Here is a 20,378-nt window from a genome sequence, read left to right on the forward strand (position 1 = left end):
AGGCAGCTGTTTATCGTTGTCCCTGATTGAGAACCATATTTAGGTAGCCTGGTTTCACGTTTGAGTTGTGGGTGAATATATTTCCTGTTTAGTGTTTTTGTCATTCACCTTACGGGACTGTTCGTTTGTTGTTTATTATTGTGTTCATTTTGCTTTATAAAATTATGGACACTTACCACGCTGCGCATTGGTCTGACATTTCTTACTCCTCGTCAGAGGAGGACGAAGACGAACGTTACACTCTAGGCCCAGCAGACTCATGTTTGATTTCAAACGTCATCCACACATTCACAAGTACGCCAAGATGATGTGTGCCACTGGATAAGTCGTCTCTTGGCCGTTTCACTAAACACTGATGAACATTATCTTGGCTCGTACACGATCATCCTCATTTCAGACTAAATCAACACCTGCTTTAACATTGACAGACCTATAAAACAACGTTTTTGTCTGCTTGCAGGAACCCAACAGTTGGGACAGTCTGTGTGCCGCTGAGAGACGTGCATAATTAAGAGCTGAGCGGAGACAGGGTTGAGAGGGCAGACTCTCCCAGCTGCCATGTGATGAAGCGGGACTGGTCTTTGACAACAGTCCATCGGATCTTTCAAGATTTCTCTCAGGTTGAACAGGGTGCTTTTATTTAAAGCAAGGAAAAAATAATTGCTTAAAAATGTCAGCATTTATTACGTAATAATAGGGTAATAAGGTTTGGAAAATGTCGTTTAGTATAAGCCTTTCAAAAGGATCAGGCGAAAAACAATGCCATGTGAATTGAAAGCAGTAAAAAGGTGTGATGAAATAGAAAATAGGAGTCAGAAAGGAAACTATTTGACTGTGAAAAAGGAAATGGAAAGCTTTTGGTAATTAATCCTCCTAGGGCTAAACAATGATTGATTCAAGATATTAAAAAAACATAAAACCTCATCTGATTTAGCCTCTACTATCCCAGTGCAAGTGGGTCTCATTGTGACTTTCAGATTTCATAGTATTTTGAGATAAAAAACAAAGGTGAAATACATTACTGGACCCTCGTTTCTAAGGTTAAAATCATTAAAGACCTAGTATTCCCGAGCCAACTGTGGACCTAAGCACGTCAACTCTTCATGCGCCAGAGATCCCCGTCCACAGCTGTGTAGGAAACAGAAGTGTAGGTCACATCTGCTCTCCTACAGGTTGCGTGATCTCTTCAGCAAACATCACAAAGGATTTACGGTGCACTCATTGGCATGCACGCACACCACTAAGTGCACACCTAGTTCCACTTACACCACTATAAAGACTCTTCACCTGAGCACATGTAGTTGAGGACATATGTTTCACTTTCCCACGCGAGTAACACGTGCACCCACACATAATTTAAAGACCACAAGTAAAGGCTCAGGCACATCCTCTATGGTGCTAGCCAGCCCGGGCCTGGCTCACAGCTACAAACCATGGAGGCATGTAGAATGGATGGCCAGATTAAAAACATGCGGGTGACCTGAAAGACGGATGGTATGTGCTTCATGAAATCAGCAGGACAAGGTCATCCATCTTTTGCACGCTCTTGTTTGCCAGAGACCCCCGAGGCCTCGAGCTAAAGGTCAGGAGAGATTGACTCACTCCGGAGAAGAAAAACTGAGAAAATATGTTTTCTTGAATTTAGAACATTGCACAGGTTTGTCATACTGCATGTTTTTTTTTTTATCCTATTCCTTACAGATATGAAAATAACACTCTTACATTCTGAAGCCCTCAGAAAGACTTTCCTCAGTTAGAAGCAGGGAATAAAGGAAAATCAGATCCCAGAGCAGCGATGCCTACATTTAAAATGTGTCTTATCTTTAGGACAACTGTAACTCATATATCAATAAAATAATAATGGAAAAAAAATATTTGATTTCTGAGAGAACACAGAGAACACAACCTACACCATGACTAACCCTTTACTCTGTCTCCATTCCAAGACCGCTAAAGACAGGAACTTTAGACAGTTTGAAGAAATGGGAGAGGGTCATGAATGGCTCCATCTAGAGCCCCATCTAGGCTTGAAAGAGCCTTGAGTAAGCAGGAAAGAGAGGGATCCCCTCAGGGAGCATTTTGAACCCTCTCCCTCTCCCTCCCTCTCTCTCTCTCTCTCTCTCTCTCCCTCTCTCTCCCTCTCCCTCTCTCCCTCTCTCCCTCTCTCTCTCCCTCTCTCTCTCTCTCTCTCTCTCTCTCTCTCTCTCTCTCTCTCTCTCTCTCTCTCTCTCTCTCTCTCAGGGCCTAATGCTGGTGATCTGAGCCTGAAAATATGAGCACAAAGACAATGACATAAAGATTGTGGTGGATGAGGTTTACGATACTGTCATAGTTGGTACCAATCCAGCGTCCGTATATCCCCACAGTCTTCGTTCCATTGACCTCTTTACCACATATGTCTGATTTGATATAAGATCTCTCACATAATTTTTGCCTTTCCTAAGTCGCCTTTCCTACGCACTTGTCAGTAGTTGGTATTTTGCAGGTGTGGTTCCGTTGTGGGCGCTGAATACAGAAAAACCTCCCAATTGCTGGCCAACATTTTTCTCATTGAGTTTTTATTCTATCACGTTTCAGGTAAGACCCAAATGCAGACTGTGTTGAAGTAACAATGTTTATTACAGCAACAGGTGCAGGCAAACGACAGGTCAAGACAGGCAGAGGTCGATAATCCAGAGTGGTGGGGCAAGGGTACAGGACGTCAGGCAGGCTCAGGGTCAGGTCAGGCAGAGGTCGGTAATCCAGAGTAGGGGCAAAGGCACAGGATGGCAGGCAGACTCAGGGTCAGGGGAAGGCAGAGTGGTCAGGCAGGCTCAGAGTCAGGACAGGCAAGGGTCAAAACTAGGAGGGCAAGAAAAAGAGAGACTGGGGAAAAGCAAGAGTTGAGACAAAACGCTGGTTGACTTGAAAAACAAGACAAACTGACAATGGACAAACAGAGAACACAGGTATAAGTACCCAGGGGAAAATGGGGAAGATGAGCTACACCTGGAAGGGGGTGGAGACCAGCACAAGGACAGGTGAAACAGATCAGGGTGTGACAATTCAATATATTCCAGAAATCCTAAATCAACTTCATAGGTTTGGCACTATACTGACATTTGCGCATGGCTACAGAAGCCTATAGCTTGGGTCTCCAAATTCCCTCCAAAATTATAAGGCCAGCATAAACTTTACAATCCCCTTATCCAAATGGCTTACCCTTTTACCTCCCACTGGGCACACACTGGTTGAATCTACTTTTCAGTTCAATGAAATTACGTTGACCCAACGTGGAATAGGCATTGATTTGACGTCTGTGCCATGTGGGCTAGCTCTTATCAATAGCTCTTATCAATTTGTAAATTACAGTGCATGGAGAATGGTGTTATTTCTATCGGAAAAGGAAAGTAGATGTTGTTCCACTTAACTCCGACAGGTTGCTCAATCGTTTTCAGCGTTTCATAGTGCGTAAGCAGTAGCGGATTTAGGTATTGGCGACATGGGCAGCCACCCAGGGTGGCATCTTGCCGGGGGCGGCACGCAGCTCCCGCACAAAACAATTTGGAATGGTGACATTTGCGCGATTGGTTATCTATCGCTCATAAATACGTCACGTCAATGATATCATGTCACCGTGTGGGACTGTGGGTCGATTAACCTCAGGGTGGGCGTCCTGATTCTAGTTTGTGAGCTAGGCAGGGTACTGCCTGGGAATGTCTCCCACTCAGAAGTACGAGATGGGGCAGGGGTAGGTTGACCTCAGGTCTCCACACTGGAAGCCCGAGGTAGGGGGAGCGGGGGAATCTATCAAATAGCGCACCTCTTTGTACAGTACTAATGCAATGAGTAAAATCAGTCACACTACGAAATGCTACCAAATAAACCACAATTCATTCATAATACTGTGAATATATAGTTTCACAGACATATTGTTACCTTTTTTTCTGGTTTGTGTGAAAACGTTAAGAATAATATAAAACCAGACTGCACACCACCAAGGTGAATTGGTTTAGTCTGGACTCTTGGTTGATAGTGTTGGGGAAGTCTAGGCCATCAGGTGCCCAGTTTAGAAGAAAGAAGAAAAGGAGAAACGCGCAAAAGATTAATGCAGCTATGTCATCTCTTTATGAGTATAATATTATGCATGTGATGAAATAGGCTAGTATAACACTTATGTTTGTTAGTGTCACGTTCACTGTCTTCAAACTCCCTGTCATGGATGAGCCAAGACGCAGCGTGCATGTAATTCCACATTTCTTTTAATCGTAGTGAAACCTTTACAAAAAAGAACAGGTAAACAGAAACAACCGTGGCGCACACAAACACACACAGAAAATAAATAATTACCCACAACCTTAGGTGGGAAAAAAGGCTGCCTAAGTGTGATTCCCAATGAGAGACAACGATAGACAGCTGCCTCTGATTGGGAACCAGACTCGGCCAAAAACAAAGAAATAGAAAACATAGAATGCCCACCCAAATCACACCCTGACCTAACCAAATAGAGAAATAAAATGTCTCTCTAAGGTCAGGGTGTGACAGTTAGCCTATGTTGCTTGCTATGCTATTACACATAGGGCGACAATATTCTGTTTTCTGTCCAACTAGCGTGGATATGATTTCACACAGTTTCATCATGATAATGTGTGTAGCCTGCAGCAAAACGATTACAACCTAACTAGCACATTATGGATTTGGTTAACTTTCATTGAGGTGACATCATAAAAGTTTTCTGTGATTGTATTGACTAGGTCCTGAGCTCAGTAAGGGGAATTTCCAATGCTGTAGGCTAACTTAAAAGATGTCTATCTTATGCTGATATTTTGTATCTTTGGTATATTGAGTCTTTTGGGGTGTCTTATGCCTAGAATTAGCCAATGAAGTTGTATGGTTCATGTGGTTCCTATTCTGAAAGTTTGATACATTTTGCATAATAATATGCATATTTAATTGTGCAACAAATGTATTTAGGGTGTCAGACTCATATACTGTATTTCAATGCAAATTCAGGGGCATTTCTGAAATATTTTGGAGCACCCTCGGGCACTGGCCAGGATGAGGCAATTTGAAATCTGGCACTAAAGGGACACACAGAAACACTGTACTCTCCATCAAATGGAAATTTCCTCATAGAGGTTTAACTGATGGCACAATTTGATCCAGTCATGAAAGAGCACCTTAACCGTGTCCAAAAAGGAACCTGAAGTCACACCACCAGCTACCTTGGTCACCAAATACAGAATGAACTCATTGATTCTTCTCTATCATTCTGGATTGCACCTCAGATGTCAGCCACACTGAACAGTTGTCAGTTGTGATTAGAATTGAGTCACTGAAGGAAGACCCCCTCACGTAAAGGAACATTTTATGGGGGTTTTGGAAGCAGAGGAGTCCACGGTCCAACATTTGGCATCCCTGATTCTCAAAAGATTAGAGGAGCTAAAAATTCCTTTTGAGGACTACAGAGGATAGTCTTATGAGAACGGGGCCAACATAAGAGGCAAAAACAAAGGTGTCCAAGCCAGACTCCTGGAAATGAATCCAAGAGCGCTATTTGTGCCATGTGTGACACATTGAACCTGGTTGTGGCTGATGCTGCTAAAAGTTCTGTCGATGCCACAGGTTACTTTGGCTTCTTCAGCCTCCACACAGCGATGGGCCATCCTGAAAAAACATGTGGACATCACTTTGAAGATGTGGACTGAGACAAGGTGGGAGCGTAAAGTTAAGAGTGTCGAGCCACTGAGGGATCAGGCAGCAGCGGTGACAGAGGCACTGATTGAGGTGAGGGATCAGACTAAAGACCCTGTGATAAAGATTGAGGCCCGGTCCTTGTCAGGGGAGGTGGGATCATACTGCTTCAGCACCTGTACAGTCATGTGGTATGGCATCTGGAGCCAGATCCAACATGTGAGCAAGCTGATGCAGTCTCCCAGTATGCATGTGGATGTTGCAGTCAGTCTTCTCAGAAAGACAGAGAGAGGTCTCAGCAACTACAGGGCAACAGGCTTTATGGCTGCACAAACGTCAGCCAAGGATATTTGCAAGAGTATGAATGTAGAGGCCGTTCTACAATAAAAAAGTCTGAGGTCCACAAAGAGCCTCTTTTTATACAAATGAGTTGATGAGCCTTTGAGTGATGCCCTGAAGAAGCTGGAGGTGACATTTGTCAATGTCTTTGTTGATGCTGCAGTCTCAGCCCTTCAGGAAAGATTTTCCACATTGGAAAATGTGGGAGAGAAGTTTGGAGTGCTGTCGACCTTCCAAAGTCTCTCAAATGAGGAGCTGACAGAAAAATGTGAGGCCCTTAATATGACACTGCGCTATAATCAACACTTAGACTTGGATGGCAGAGAGCTTGCACAGGAACTGAATAACTTGCCTGACTTGCCATCGAAGACCATGACCCTGTTTGAGCTGCTGATATTTATACACGAAAGGGTGCTCTCAGAAATGTATCCAAATTTGTGGACTGCTCTGAGACTTTGTCTTACTCTTCCAGTGACCGTAGCTGAAGCAGAGAGGAGTTTTTCATAGCTGAGGCTCATCAAATCCTACCTGAGGTCCACCATGTCACATGGAGGTGGGGTTCGCCCAGGGAGCCATACAAGCTAGAACCGCCACTGTGCGCAAAGGTGGTGGAATTATGAGGCTTTGAACACACCGACAGTGTCAATGTACAAAATAGTACGCAGCATCATCTGGATATGTATGCAACAAAAGCTCAACATTCACCTTCTGCTATACATTCGATAAATCCAATTTATGCGCCACACCGAACACACTGCAACTGCCTCTGCAACACAATGCTGCAAGGCAAACACAGCGTTGTATTGGCAATGAATGCAGTTCCGGTGTACCAAAATGCAATGATGCTGTCGATGTGTTGGAAGCGTCAGGGTCAAGGTCAGAATATGGTGGAGACACACCTCTGCCACACCTTCATTTCGTTGATCTCCACCCCAAATAAATAGAAGGTGAATAGCATGCTATTCTCATGCTTAAATTCAAGATCAGAATACGCGTAGAGAGAAAAGTAAGGTAAAAGGTCATTGAAATAAATGTACGCTGGCTTAACTCGGGCTGGAATTCCCACATACTGCACTAGCTGAGAATAGGGTCTCACTTTAATAGGATAGTCACCTATACATAGATGCTCAAGCTAATAAGAAACGATCAATTACAACTCTGTTGACATGCAACAGTTTGCCTGGGATTAAGGTTATGGCTAGGGTTGTTGAGCCATGGTGTGGACATGAAGCCAGGGTTGGGGTTAGAGTTAGGGCTAGTCAATAGTTAGTTGAACAGTTTGTTGATTTTTAAACCATCTGTAGTGGAATATCCAAATATATACAAGTGTTACTGATAATATTCTTCATTATATCCTTACATTAAAAAAACTATATTAGACCGTTTAAAAAAAAAACACTAAAGCACTGAGTCACACCACCACGATCAGGCAACTGTCGTATCTTAACCTTTAATGGGTGAACTTGCTGCAGATTGTAATTCAAAGGATCTCTCCATGTTCCATGAGAGACAAACTGGAAGATTGACCACAGCGTCCTATGGGTTACTATGATGCAACATAATGTGGAGTGGAAGGGATGGTTAAAACCAGCAGCAACAGAGGAAATCCCATGTGGTTTGGTATATAGAGAACCAGTCTCCTACAAAACTTAACCCCGATGGGAAGTAGGTGTTGCAATCACTTTTTTGTTTATTTTTGAGAAACACATGACATTACTGTCTAAAACCTCCTGGTCAGCCTCAGTCCCAGTTCCTCCATTCTCTTGGTTCACCATCTGTCACGTTTGCTGGAATAATTATCAGACCGAGGCGCAGCGGATGTTGAGTTCCACATCATTTATTAGAAAAGTGAAACTTAGCAAAACAAAACAATAAAAACTAAACTAACAACGAACTGTGACTACAGAGGTGCTACGTGCACTAACTCAAAAACAATATCCCATAAAACACAGGTGGAAAAAATGCTACTTAAATATGATCCCCAATTAGAGACAACGCTAGCCAGCTGCCTCTAATTGGGAATCATACCAAACACCAACATAGAAAAACTAAACTAGAACCCCACATAGAAAATAATAACTAGAAAACCCCCCAGTCACGCCCTGACCTACTATACCATAGAAAAACAAAGGCTCTCTATGGTCAGGGCGTGGCACCATCTTATCACGCCAGCCACAGTGGGAAACTGTAAAACTGATATTCCCCATCAGACTGGGATTATTCACCTTTACTGGCTAAAGGAACACAAATGTTATCCTGGAGTCCCTTACAGAGAAAATACAACATCAAAATAAAGCAAGAAATGCATAACTGCTACTTATTTCCAGAACAACATCTGTTTGTAATTGAAATGAAGGATTTGGCGACTGGACTGAGATTATGTACTGAGTGAGTGAGCCTGTGGTTCAGGTCCTGTTTGGCTGAAGAAGCACAGCTTCTCCACTCTGTAACCATGGCACTCCTGTGTGTGGTGTGGCTTCTTCTGGAACTCTCGCTGCTATGCTTTCAGGAAAAGCATTGAACCCACATCACCCATTTGTCCAATGTCTAAAAATTCATAGATTCATTACTTCGTGGATTTGAACATATCTGCTGGGTTGGGATCGCCTCATTCCATCTCTATCTCTAACCTCCTCCCATTGGCTTTGAGGCCAGGACAGACTCTAACACCAGAGAAAGAGCTGATGGATGCCTGAAATGAACTGAGAACAGAGACAAGAACCCCTTTTTAAAGACTCTGGTGTGGTAACATAATGTTATATGTTATACCTACTGTCAGTAAAGCAGCTTTGGCAGGAAGTGGTGCTCCCCCAGTTCCTCTACTAGACAGGAAACAGTGGGGCTGGAAAAGCCATCAGAGTCCACCTCATCCCCCTCTCTCCTCCTCCTTTTACATTACAGCAAACCTATTCTACTAGAAGAGGAACATGAACAACACAAACCACACGAGTGACAGGTCTACTCAGCCAAGACAAAACACCCATCCACCTCAGAATTCTTTGTGCATATTGTCATAGAACAAGATCATTATGAGGGTATATGGATTTGCAGAAAATAGTGAACTACTGAAAACGGATTAGAGTAAGAACAACTGTTATCTGGACAGTTGGACAGTCAGGCAGCTCTATTGGCAAACGTACAAAAATGTACTGAACCATTACAGAATAATGAATCGGATGAATCGCTTTAGTCTTGGCCAGTGATTTACCATATTTCACACAGCTGTTCTGTTAGCTCCACAGTCCAGACATACAGAGATTCTGTCACCCCCTTCTCTACCACTATCCCTCTCTCCCTCTCATCACTCCATCCATTGGCTCTTGACTGGAACAACGATCATCATACATTCTGCTCTTGTGTATGCAGAACAGAGCTTAGGTAGCGCACCATATGTTATTTTAGTTTATTTTCAGTATTATGTTTTGTGTACATTTATACCACTATCGCCCTGATGGTTTTGGACTGCAGGTTCAAACATTGTATCGAAAGATGTAAATATTACTGCCCCCTTGTGGTTAGAGGCTACTCTCACCTGTTCTTGCACATTCACCCATTTTAATTTAACCTCAGGACCAAAAGGTATGGGGGAAATCAGCATAATATATCAGCTATCAAAGATTGATCTTGTGAACACTCACCAATGCTTTATTTACAACACACTCCTCAATTTATATTGAGACCAACTAAAGAATCTCTTTAAAATGATCACCATAATGTAAATCCAAAAATCTAAACGTAAAATGGCCTGTTGACTGTGTGTTAGCGGAAATACGTGCGGATTGTGTGGCTGTGCCACAGGGTGTCACTGTGAGGCAGTAGATGGCTGCCACATCTATGCATCACCATTGGAACACAGCTAAAGACAAATGAATAGTGAGATGAAACCCATCAGTCAGGCAAAAAGCTGTTTCCAGATATGCAGAGCTCACATGGAGCTTTTAATGAAACAAAGGACAGGATGAGAGGAAAACACAGAGCCATGGCCTCCAGAAGCCCACTCAAATGAATGGCTCCATCAGAGCCAGCAGCCTCACATTAAGCCATGATAGCTTTCTAAAGGGTGGGCTGGTCCAAGGCGTTTCCTACTAGGAATAGGTGATGACGTTGTGTCTTTAAATCCTCACTCTGTGAGGTTGTTTACCCCGGCAGTAAAACAAAAACCAATCCTGTTACTGGTCAAATGGCCATTATCACACATTTCTCAACCCAAGACAGGACAAGAGTGGGTGTGGAAAGAGCCCTTGATGACATGTGTTCAACAAGCATCAACTATATGACTCAACGTGTAAGTGCTTGAGGGCGTGTGTTTGTTCCTCCAGGTGTGGCGTGCCCAGCTAACCGGCAGTAATGAGTGTAATTTGCTGGTCATAGTCCAGGATGGTGACAGGCAGCACTAAGCAGAACAGACCCTTTGCTGCATACCATAAGTAATAGTCACACAGGCAAAAGACAATCACTGGGTAACGGCCGATTCGCTTCCCATTAGGATCTATAAACGCCTCATTCCCTCTTTGCCCTAATTACCCAATTAAAGCTTACTCTGCAGATTTGTCTCTCTCTCTCCTCTTCCCCTTTGGACTATGCATGTGGTGCCATTCTTAGCATTGCCATTTGGAAATAACAGAGGACATCAGGACAAGCAGGCCTGGTTTAGTATTCAATAAACATCCGTTTATATTTTATGACATTTTAGATTAGTTCATTTGGCTCTTTTGATGGACACTTGAATGTGTGTATCCAGCTCTAGTGTATTACAGTGTACATTAGTGTGTGAACCAAACAGGTGACAGCAGAAAGCCCTGGAGCTAATTCTGGGCAGACAATCTGAGCCGTAAATGAATTGCAGCTGTCTTACAATGACAGAAGTCCCATGGAGGAGGGCATCCCAGGCCAAGCTTTCTGCTGATGTGTGTGAGAGAGAGGTTGGGTGATTTGGACTGCCTCTGTTGCTGCCGACCAACTGTCACAACGAAACGTTCCTTTCCTGATTCTGACTGAAAATGCTGACCGATTCATCTCAATTAGAGCTTTAATGAAATTCTTTATAATGCTATGGGTATGAGCCAGTGGCAGGAAAACAGCTTCCTACAATTCTACACATTTTGGCATGGGGCAAAGAGAAAACCTTTCAGTTTCATGTCTAAAATTATGCTATTCTACACATTTGCCATGAAGCTGAGAGAAAATGTTGCGGTTTTACAGCTAATTTCCTGTCATTCTAAAAGTTTTTGGCTTATGATGTGTTCATATGCTATTACCTTTATTTTAAGGGGGTTTGGAGGCCCCCAGAGCCCGTGGCCCCCCCGCGCCTTGCGGGGGCTGCGGGTGTGTATGGTACGCCAGTGGTGTGTGTCTAGCTGTTCGTCCTACAGCCCCGTTTATAACTGGTTCTAACATAAGTCCTTTGTCTTGATATTGTCCACATTCTGATTGTGCCCACAGACAGGCGTAGACAATTTAAAAACCCAGAGGCTGCATTTAGACAGGCAGCCAAATACTGATATTTGTTTCACTAATTGGTATTTTGACCAATCAAATCAGCTCTGAAAAAGATATGCCGTGAAAAGATCTGATTGAACAAATGACCAATTAGTGGAAAAAAAATCTGAATTGGGCTGCCTGTCTGTCACAGACTTCAAAATGAACGGACCAAGGCGCAGCGTGCATTGAGTTCCACATATTTTTAATACAAAGTGAAACTAGAAACACAACAACAACACTTACAAAGAACGTGAAGATGTAGTGCCCAAACACACTAGCACAAACAATATCCCACAAAGCAGGTGGGAGATAGGGCTTCCTAAATATGATCCCCAATTAGAGGCAACGATTACCAGCTGCCTCTAATTGGGAACCATACAAAACCACCAACATAGAAACACCCATTCTAGAACACCCCCCTAGTCACACCCTGACCTACACCACTATAGAGAATCCAAGGGCTCTCTATGGTCAGGGCGTGACAGTACCCCCCCAAAAGGTGTGGACTCCGACAGCAAAACCTGAAACCAAATGGGGAGGGTAGAGGGGGTGAATAGTGTTGGTGGCGGCTCCGGTGCGGGTTGTAGCCCCCGCCCCGACCACGGATCCGACCGCGGAGCTGGGTTGGACGCCGCGCCCGGACTGGCTCCGGAAGGCTCCGGCCATGGAGCTGGGTTGGACGCCGCGCCCGGACTGGATGCCTTGCCTCAAAGCTCCGGACCGTTGACCGTTGCGGAAGCTCTGGACCGTGGACCGTCGCCGGAGGTTCCGGACCATGGATTGCCGCCGGAGGTTCCGGACCATGGACCGTCGCCGGAAGCTCTGGACCGTGGACTGTCGCCGGAAGCTCTGGACCGTGGACCGTCGCCGGAAGCTCTGGACCGTGGACCGTCGCCGGAAGCTCTGGACCGTGGACCGTCGCCGGAGGTTCCAGACCATGGACTGCCGCCGGAGGTTCCAGACCATGGACTGCGGCCGGAGGTTCCAGACCATGGACTGCCGCCGGAGGTTCCGGACCGTGGACCGTCGCCGGAAGCTCTGGACCGTGGACCGTCGCCGGAAGTTCTGGACCGTGGACCGTCGCCGGAAGCTCTGGACTGTGAATGCGCACTGGAGGCCTAGTGCGTGGAGCTGGTATAGGTGGCACCGGACTGGTGACACGCACTTCAGGGCGAGTGCGAGGAGGAGGCACAGGACGTACTGGACTGGGGAGGCGCACTGAAGTCCAGATGTGTGGGCCCGGCACAGGTTGCATCAGACTGCTAACCGGATCCTCTGGTCGAATGTTGAGCAGAACACACTTGCACAACATCTCTCTCCTCTCTCTTTCTCCCAACTTCTCCATTGCCTCCCTGACGGTCTCTGGCTCTTGCCTCGGCTCGACCACCCCTTGTGCCACCCCCAAATAATCTTGGGGTTGTCCTTGGGCTTTCTGTGGCTGCGAACCCTGGCGTCGTCGCTGTCCTCAATTATGACCTTTCGTCTGCCGACAAGAAAGGGTTTCGCATCCGCCCACTTCTTCCCATGTCCAAAGATCCTTTCCCTTTTGGGCACGCTGCTTGGTCCTGGTTTGGTGGGATATTCTGTCACGAACTTCAAAATGAGCGGACCAAGGCGCAGCGTGCATTGAGTTCCACATCTTTTTAATACAAAGTGAAACTAGAAACAAAACTTACAAACACCACTAACACAAACAATATCCCACAAAGCAGGTGGGAGATAGGGCTTCCTAAATATGATCCCCAATTAGAGGCAACGATTACCAGCTGCCTCTAATTCTAGAACACCCCCCATGTCACACCCTGAGCTACACCACTTTAGAGAATCCAAGGGCTTTCTATGGTCAGGGCGTGACACTGTCTAAACACAGCCATTGTGATCTGATTGTGATTAGATATTCCTGACTACTTCCAGAGGCAGTTAGGGACCCATTCTGTCCGGACATCTCACAGTGCAGACGAATCTGTCCAGTGAAACCATTTAACACATCATTATGCCACCCTTTAAAAACATTGACAGTTGGCACTATTGACTTCTGGTATTAATGTGTCTTAAAATAAACAAATAAATGTTATTTAGAACAAATATCTGTCAAATAATTAGCATACAGGGATATCTGGTCACAATGCGGACACAGTGGATGGATAAGAGACACATTTTAATACCATGTGTAGATGTATCGGCTAATAAGTGGGCACAATCGTAATGTAGACAAGATCAAGACAAAGGACACATGTTAGCACCAGGTATAAACGAGGATTATGTGTTAGGGCAAGGACGATACCAGTATCGCAATACTTGTTAGTATCGTGGCAAGGAAACAAAAAACAAAGCAGATTTAACTTCTTTAGGAAAACAGCCCTAATGTTGGAAACAACATTGTGTTGTCATTCAGAGTCACATTTCTCTAATCTATAGCACACTATATTTGACATACAGCAGGTTTAGGACCGAAGAGTTTGGTCTGCTTTGTGCTGGCCCAGTTAAGCGTATGCAAAGAATGAAATATGTTTGTTAGGGAGAAGAACGTAGACAGAGATTAGGGAGAAGACCATGTAGATTAGGGGTAGGCAACCCTGGTCCTGTTTTTGATTTAACTAACTTGGAAGACCAGGTGTGTTGAATTTAGGCAATCACTGAACGGATCGATTAGCTCAGTTGGTCAGGTGTGGTGCCTAGTTGGAACAAAATCCTGCAGTACCTGCAGCCCTCCAGGAACACGGTTGCTTACCCCTAATGTAGAGCGATATACAGTATACGGTATACAAATGAGGGTGTGGAACATTGCATTTATTGAGTTTGTTTTGTACTTGTGGGAGTACAGAAATACAGTGTTCATGAGTTGGTTGCGCCACATCTTGCTTAAGGACAAGCACTGCACAGCTGTCATCGAGCCACATAAATGATAGAAAGCATTTAGCAGTTGCTCTGTTTGAAAATGAAATATTTACTAGATTGAAACCAGCTTCTAAAAAGCTATTTGCTATCTTTACCACACTCCGTTAAACTGCTCAGGTGGGGAGAGAGAGAGATTGAGAGAGCGCTGGAGAATGAGGGAATGTGATTGCTTAGAGGTGGGTGGATGAGAGAGCGGATCCCATGTGCTGGCTCTAGCTTGTTACCGCCTGTGAAGTGAAGTGTGCAGGCTGTGTGTCAGAGATAATGGAGGCGCGTTAGACCTGCAGGGTAGAGGGGGCGTTACCGCTATGGAGAGGCTCCTTGGACCTTGAGACCTACCTCGCAGCTGCAGGCAGGGGTCTCCTGGGACCAGCAGCAGGCGAAGCAGGATGGCGGACTGGGAGGGCTGGACTCCTGCTGGGTGTCCAACCAGGGATCCTACAGGCCCTGTGGTGTCTCTCCACATCAGGTGGTGGACTCCAGTGGTACTGTGGGTGGCTGTAAGGAGAACAGGAGAACAGGCCATCTGGACTGGGCTGCACTGTAGTGGCCACAGAGGATTCAGTCACAGCTCTACTGAGAACTGCTACAATAAGAGCCTGTGTGGGCAAAACTAGAAACAAGTAAACAAAGAATGGCATGGGAGAATTTCCCTACACTCTTATCTATCTATTTAAAGTAGTTTTTCCTTCTCTTTCTTCCGCCTCTCTCCCTGCATTCTGTATCTCACCCTTTCTGCAGCCCTCTTGGGATGGCTCTGCTTACATGAGTTTCTAAATCCTTTTCTGTGTTGCTTCATTTATTCATTCTTTGTCTTTGCGCTCCTGGCTTTGCCCAATTCAAAAGGAAAGCCGTGGGTCTGCAGAGAGGAGAACATTGGGAAAATAGCCTTTTGTTGTTCATTTGAAAGAACAGCTTCCAGTCTGACAAATGGCAGCACTCTGATAGGCAACGACAGGAGTCTGAATACACACACGGCTCTGAACACACTCCAACTCTGATCCTTCCAATGTTCTGATCTCAAGTGTGTCTTGCTGTGTGGTGAGGATAACCGGCAACAGTCTCAGCACTCCACCTCTCCCGTCAAACTCCAAATGAGAGCAGAGAAAGACAGGAGGGAAATAACGTAATTCCACACAAAACACAAAACCACCTTTTCCCTCATTCATTTCCATGACATTGGAACAGTTGCTGGAACAATAAACCTCTCTCCATTCCTCAACAGCCTATTGGCCATTGTGGGGGTTCTGAATGAGAGGACGTCTGGGTGCTATGAATGATTATGTTGTGCTGTGTGTCCGACACTCTTGACCTGTATTCTTGTCGCAGTTTCCATGCACTTGTGCCCCTTGACCCTCTCCAGTGCAATAAGAGCTCAGGGCTGTGCCTGGGATCCCCATGGACTCTGGGTCCCCATGACCACTCCCTGTTCTTCCTCTGTTCAACAAGGGGCATTGTAGGGGAGCGTCACCTCCACGGAGAGCGGCCGCGTGTTCCAGGCAGCCCAAACTGTCCTAATGCAGCGTGTGAGGACACGAGGAGATGAGGAGTGGAGGGGCAGACTGAAGGACCGTTGGGAGGGAGTGACACCATCCTCCTGCACAATTGCTCCACACCTCTATTGTCCAGCCAACTGTTAGGTATTGTGGACGGGTCAGGTTGGATTCAGGCCTGGGTGATAATATGCAGTGTTCCTGTGAGAGTGCTCCTCTCCGCAACGTGTTTTACAGGCTGAAAGAGGGCCTCTCTATGTACAATGCTGTGGGACAGACAGGGAGAGAGGGAGTTGTCTCATACGTCTTTCTCCAGGTGTTTCAAGTTTTAATGTCACATGCATAAGTACAGTGAAATGCCTTTCTTGCATGCTCTAAACACAACAATGCAGTACGCAATAACGACGTAATACTACAAATAACATAAGGTAGAACAAAAACACACAAAAAAATACAAAAAAATCGAATAAAATCAAACTTTATTTGTCACATGCGCCGAATACAACAAGTGTAGTCCTTACCGTGACATGCTTACTTACAAGCCCTTAACCAACAGTGTGGTTCAAGAAGAGTTAAGAACATATTTACCAAATGAACTAAAGTAAAAAAATTAACTAACAAAAAAACACAATAAAATAACGAGGCTATATACAGGGGGTGTCGGTACCCAGTCAGTGTGCGGGGATACAGGTTAGTTGAGGTCATCTGTACATGTAGGTAGGGGTGAAGTGACACCACAATTGTCAGTTGACAATTTTTGGGGCTTTCCTCTGACACCGCCTAGTATATAGGTCCTGGATGGCAGGAAGCTTGGCCCCAGTGATGCACTGGGCCGTGCACCCTACCCTCTGTAGTGCCTTATGGTCAGATGCCGAGCAGTTACCCTACCTGGCTGTGATGCAACCAATCAGGATGCTCTTGATGCAGATGTAGAATTTTTTGAGGATATGGGGACCCATGCTTTTCAGTCTCCTAAGGGGGAAAGGTGTTGTCGTGCCCTCTTCACGACTGTCTTGGTGTGTTTGGACCATGATAGTTTGCTGATGATGTGGACACCAAGGAACGTGAAACTCTCGACCCGCTCCACTACAGCCCCGTGGATGTTAATGGGGTGTGTTCGGCCCGCCTTTTCCTGTAGTCCACGATCAGCTCCTTTGTCTTGCTCACATTGAAGGCGAGGTTGTTATCCTGACACCACACTGCCAGGTCTCTGACCTCCTGTCTCATCATTGTCGGTGATCAGGCCTACCACTGTTGTGTCATCAGCAAACTTAATGATGGTGTTGGAGTCGTGTTTGGCCAGCAGTCGTGGGTGAACAGGGAGTACAGGAGGGGACTAAGCACACAACCCTGAGGGGCCCCAGTGTTGAGGATCAGTATAGAAGACGTGTTATTGCCTACCCTTACCACTTGGGGGTGGCCCATCAGGAAGTCCAGGATCAAGTTGCAGAGGGAGGTGTTTAGTTCCCGGGTCCTTAGCTTAGTGATGAGATTTGTGAGCACTATGGTGTTGAACGCTGAGCCGCAGTCAATGAATAACATTCTCACATAGGTGTTCCTTTTGTCCAGATGGAAAAGGGCAGTGTGGAGTGCAATTGAGATTGAGTCGTCTGTGGATCTGTTCGGGCGGCATGCGAATTGGAGTGGGTCTAGTGTATCTGGAAGGATGCTGTTGATGTGAGCAATGACCAGCACCTCATTGATACCGATGTGTGTGCTACATGGTGGTAATCATTTAGGCAGGTTACATTCGCTTCCTTGGGCACATGGACTATGGTGGTCTGCTTGAAACATGTAGGTATTACAGACTCGGTCAGGGAGAGGTTGAAAATGTCAGTGGACACTTGCCTGTTGGTCCGCGCATGCTTTGAGTACATGTCCTGGTAATCAGTCTGGCCACGCGGCTTTGTGAATGTTGACCTGTTTAAAGGTCTTGCTCACATCGGCTACCGAGAGTGTTGTCACACAGTCATCCAGAACAGCTGGTGCTCTCATGCATGCTTCAGTGTAAAAGACATGTAAAAGACATTTAGCTCGTCTGGTAGACTCACATCACTGGACAGCTCGTGGCTGGGTTTCCCTTTGTAGTCTGTAATAGTTTTCAAGCCTTGCCACATCTGACAAGCGTCAGAGCCAAGAGCTTTGTATGCATCTCTGTGTGTGGAGTATTTTTTCCTCTGTGTGTGGAGTTTTTCTCCCTCTGGTTGCTCATGTGACATGCTGGTAGAAAGAGGTCAAACAGATTTAAGTCTGCTTGCATTAATGTCCCCGGCCACTATCAATCAAACGTATTTATGAAGCCCGTCTTACAGCTGATCAGCTGATGTCACAAAGTGCTGTACAGAAACCCAGCCTAAAACCCCAAACAGCAAGCAATGCAGGTGTAGAAGCACGGTGGCTCGGAAAAACTCCCTAGAAAGCCTAGAACCTAGAAAGAAACCTAGAGAGGAACCGATGAGGGGGGCCAGTCCTCTTCTGGCTGTGCCGGGTGGAGATGATAACAGTACATGGCCACTAGGAGCTCCACTTCTGGATGAGCATTTTCTTGTTTGCGAATGGCCTTATACATAAGAACACGGGAAAGTAAATACGTAAGTATACCACATACATGGTCAGCCAGTTCCAGTATCATATTTACAAAATGTAGGGATACTGGTGATAGAAGTAGATATGTATATGGGTGACTGGGCATCAGGATATATGATCAACAGAGAGGCAGCAGCTTGCATAATGATTGTATGTGAGTGGGTGTGCGTGTGTGTAGAGTCAGTATAAACGTATGTGCATATTATGTGTGTGTGAGCAAATTATGAATTGAATGTCAGTGTGTGTCAGTGTGTTGGGCCCTGTGAGTGTGCATAGAGACAGCGCAAAAATACAAATAAAATACAAGGGTTAACTCAGATAGTCTGTGTATCCATTTTTTTTAAAAGCTATTTAGCAGTGTTATGGCTTGGGGATGGAAGCTGTTCAGGAGTCTGTTGGTGCCCGACTTGATGCACCTGTCCCACTTGCCATGCAGAGAGAACATCAGAGAGAATAGTCTATGTGTGGAGGTACATCAGGCTAGGTGTGGTGGAAGGACGGACGAGGGTGACGGCAGCTGGTAAGGATCCTGTTAGGACATGAGATCCAAAGCCCTCTCATGGATAATACTCTCCTCTCCTATGACCTGCAGCGTTGGGGCAATGCATGTCGCCATTGCCCTAGTCTACAGAGTGCAGAATGTGGATAACAAACTCCTTTTACTCTTCTATTTGAGTTCTATCCTCCCATTACCCCTGGAGTCCTGGAGGGCAGCGGGATGGACATATTCAGATGTAGTTACAGTATTATAGTAGAGTAGTTACAGCATGGTAAAACGAGTGGAGAGGAATCACCGTGAGTAGTTCATTCTGACAATCTCTGGCTTTGTGGAGATTAAATTGCCTCTTCTACTAGCTGATTAGCAGAGCTCCCAGAGGAGGAGTGTGAATAGCTCTTTCATACACTGTCCTCTATCTGTCTGTGTCTATGGGTGATGCCATAGTGACTTAGTGAGAGAGAGAGTCATTCCATAATCCACACAGAGAGTTGAGGAGGTGGTCAGGGAGCTGGAGCTGGGATAAAGGTAGTGATTGTTGTCAGGCAACAATAGAATAACCATATCCTTTCCATTATCTTCTTGTTGTCATGTATGTCATGTATACACAGAGGCATATTTTTCGATTCTAAATCAATATACGTACTCTTTCATCTAATAAACATTTTAATATATCGAACTTGAAATGTCAACCAACCCCCCCCCCCCCCCAACACTAATGACTGCAACATATCTTGGATACCAGTTCCCATACCTAGCAACAGTGCCATGATTACCGGCCACATCAGCATACATTCAAGTAGCTCTTCATATAACATTATATTAAAGCACACAGATTGCTGTCCACAGAAAAAGAGAAAGAGAAAGAGTGCGTTCCTCCCCTCCAGCTCCCTCCATCAGGGTAAACATCCTGGTTCAGAGGAACATCCTTTTCCATCTCTCTCTGTGTGCCATTCCTGCTTCAGGACCAGTCTGCTCCCAGGGGGAAACCCGGGACCAGTTGTGGGAAAAGTACCCAATCGTCATACTTGTAAAGGTAAAGATACCTTAATAGAAAATAACTCAAATAAAAGGGAAAGTTAGCAGGTAAAATTCTACTTGAATAAAAGTCTAAAAGTATATACTTAGTATCAAAAGTAAATGTAATTGCTAAAATGTACTAAAAGCATAAGTATAAATCATTTCAAATTCCTTATAATAAGCAAACTAGAAGGCACAATTATTTTTTATATTTTTTACGGAGAGCGAGGGGTCCACTCCAACACTCAAACAAAGCATTTATGTTTAGTGAATCCGCCAGTGTTTCCTGTCCCGCTAAGCATTCAAAATGTAACAAGTTATTTTGGTTGTCAGAGAAACTGTAGGAATGTGGTGAAGTACAAGTAAAAGTTTTCAAAAATAGAAATAGTAAA

Source organism: Oncorhynchus nerka, linkage group LG27 (genome assembly GCF_034236695.1).
Source record: "Oncorhynchus nerka isolate Pitt River linkage group LG27, Oner_Uvic_2.0, whole genome shotgun sequence".
Classification (NCBI taxonomy): domain Eukaryota; kingdom Metazoa; phylum Chordata; class Actinopteri; order Salmoniformes; family Salmonidae; genus Oncorhynchus; species Oncorhynchus nerka.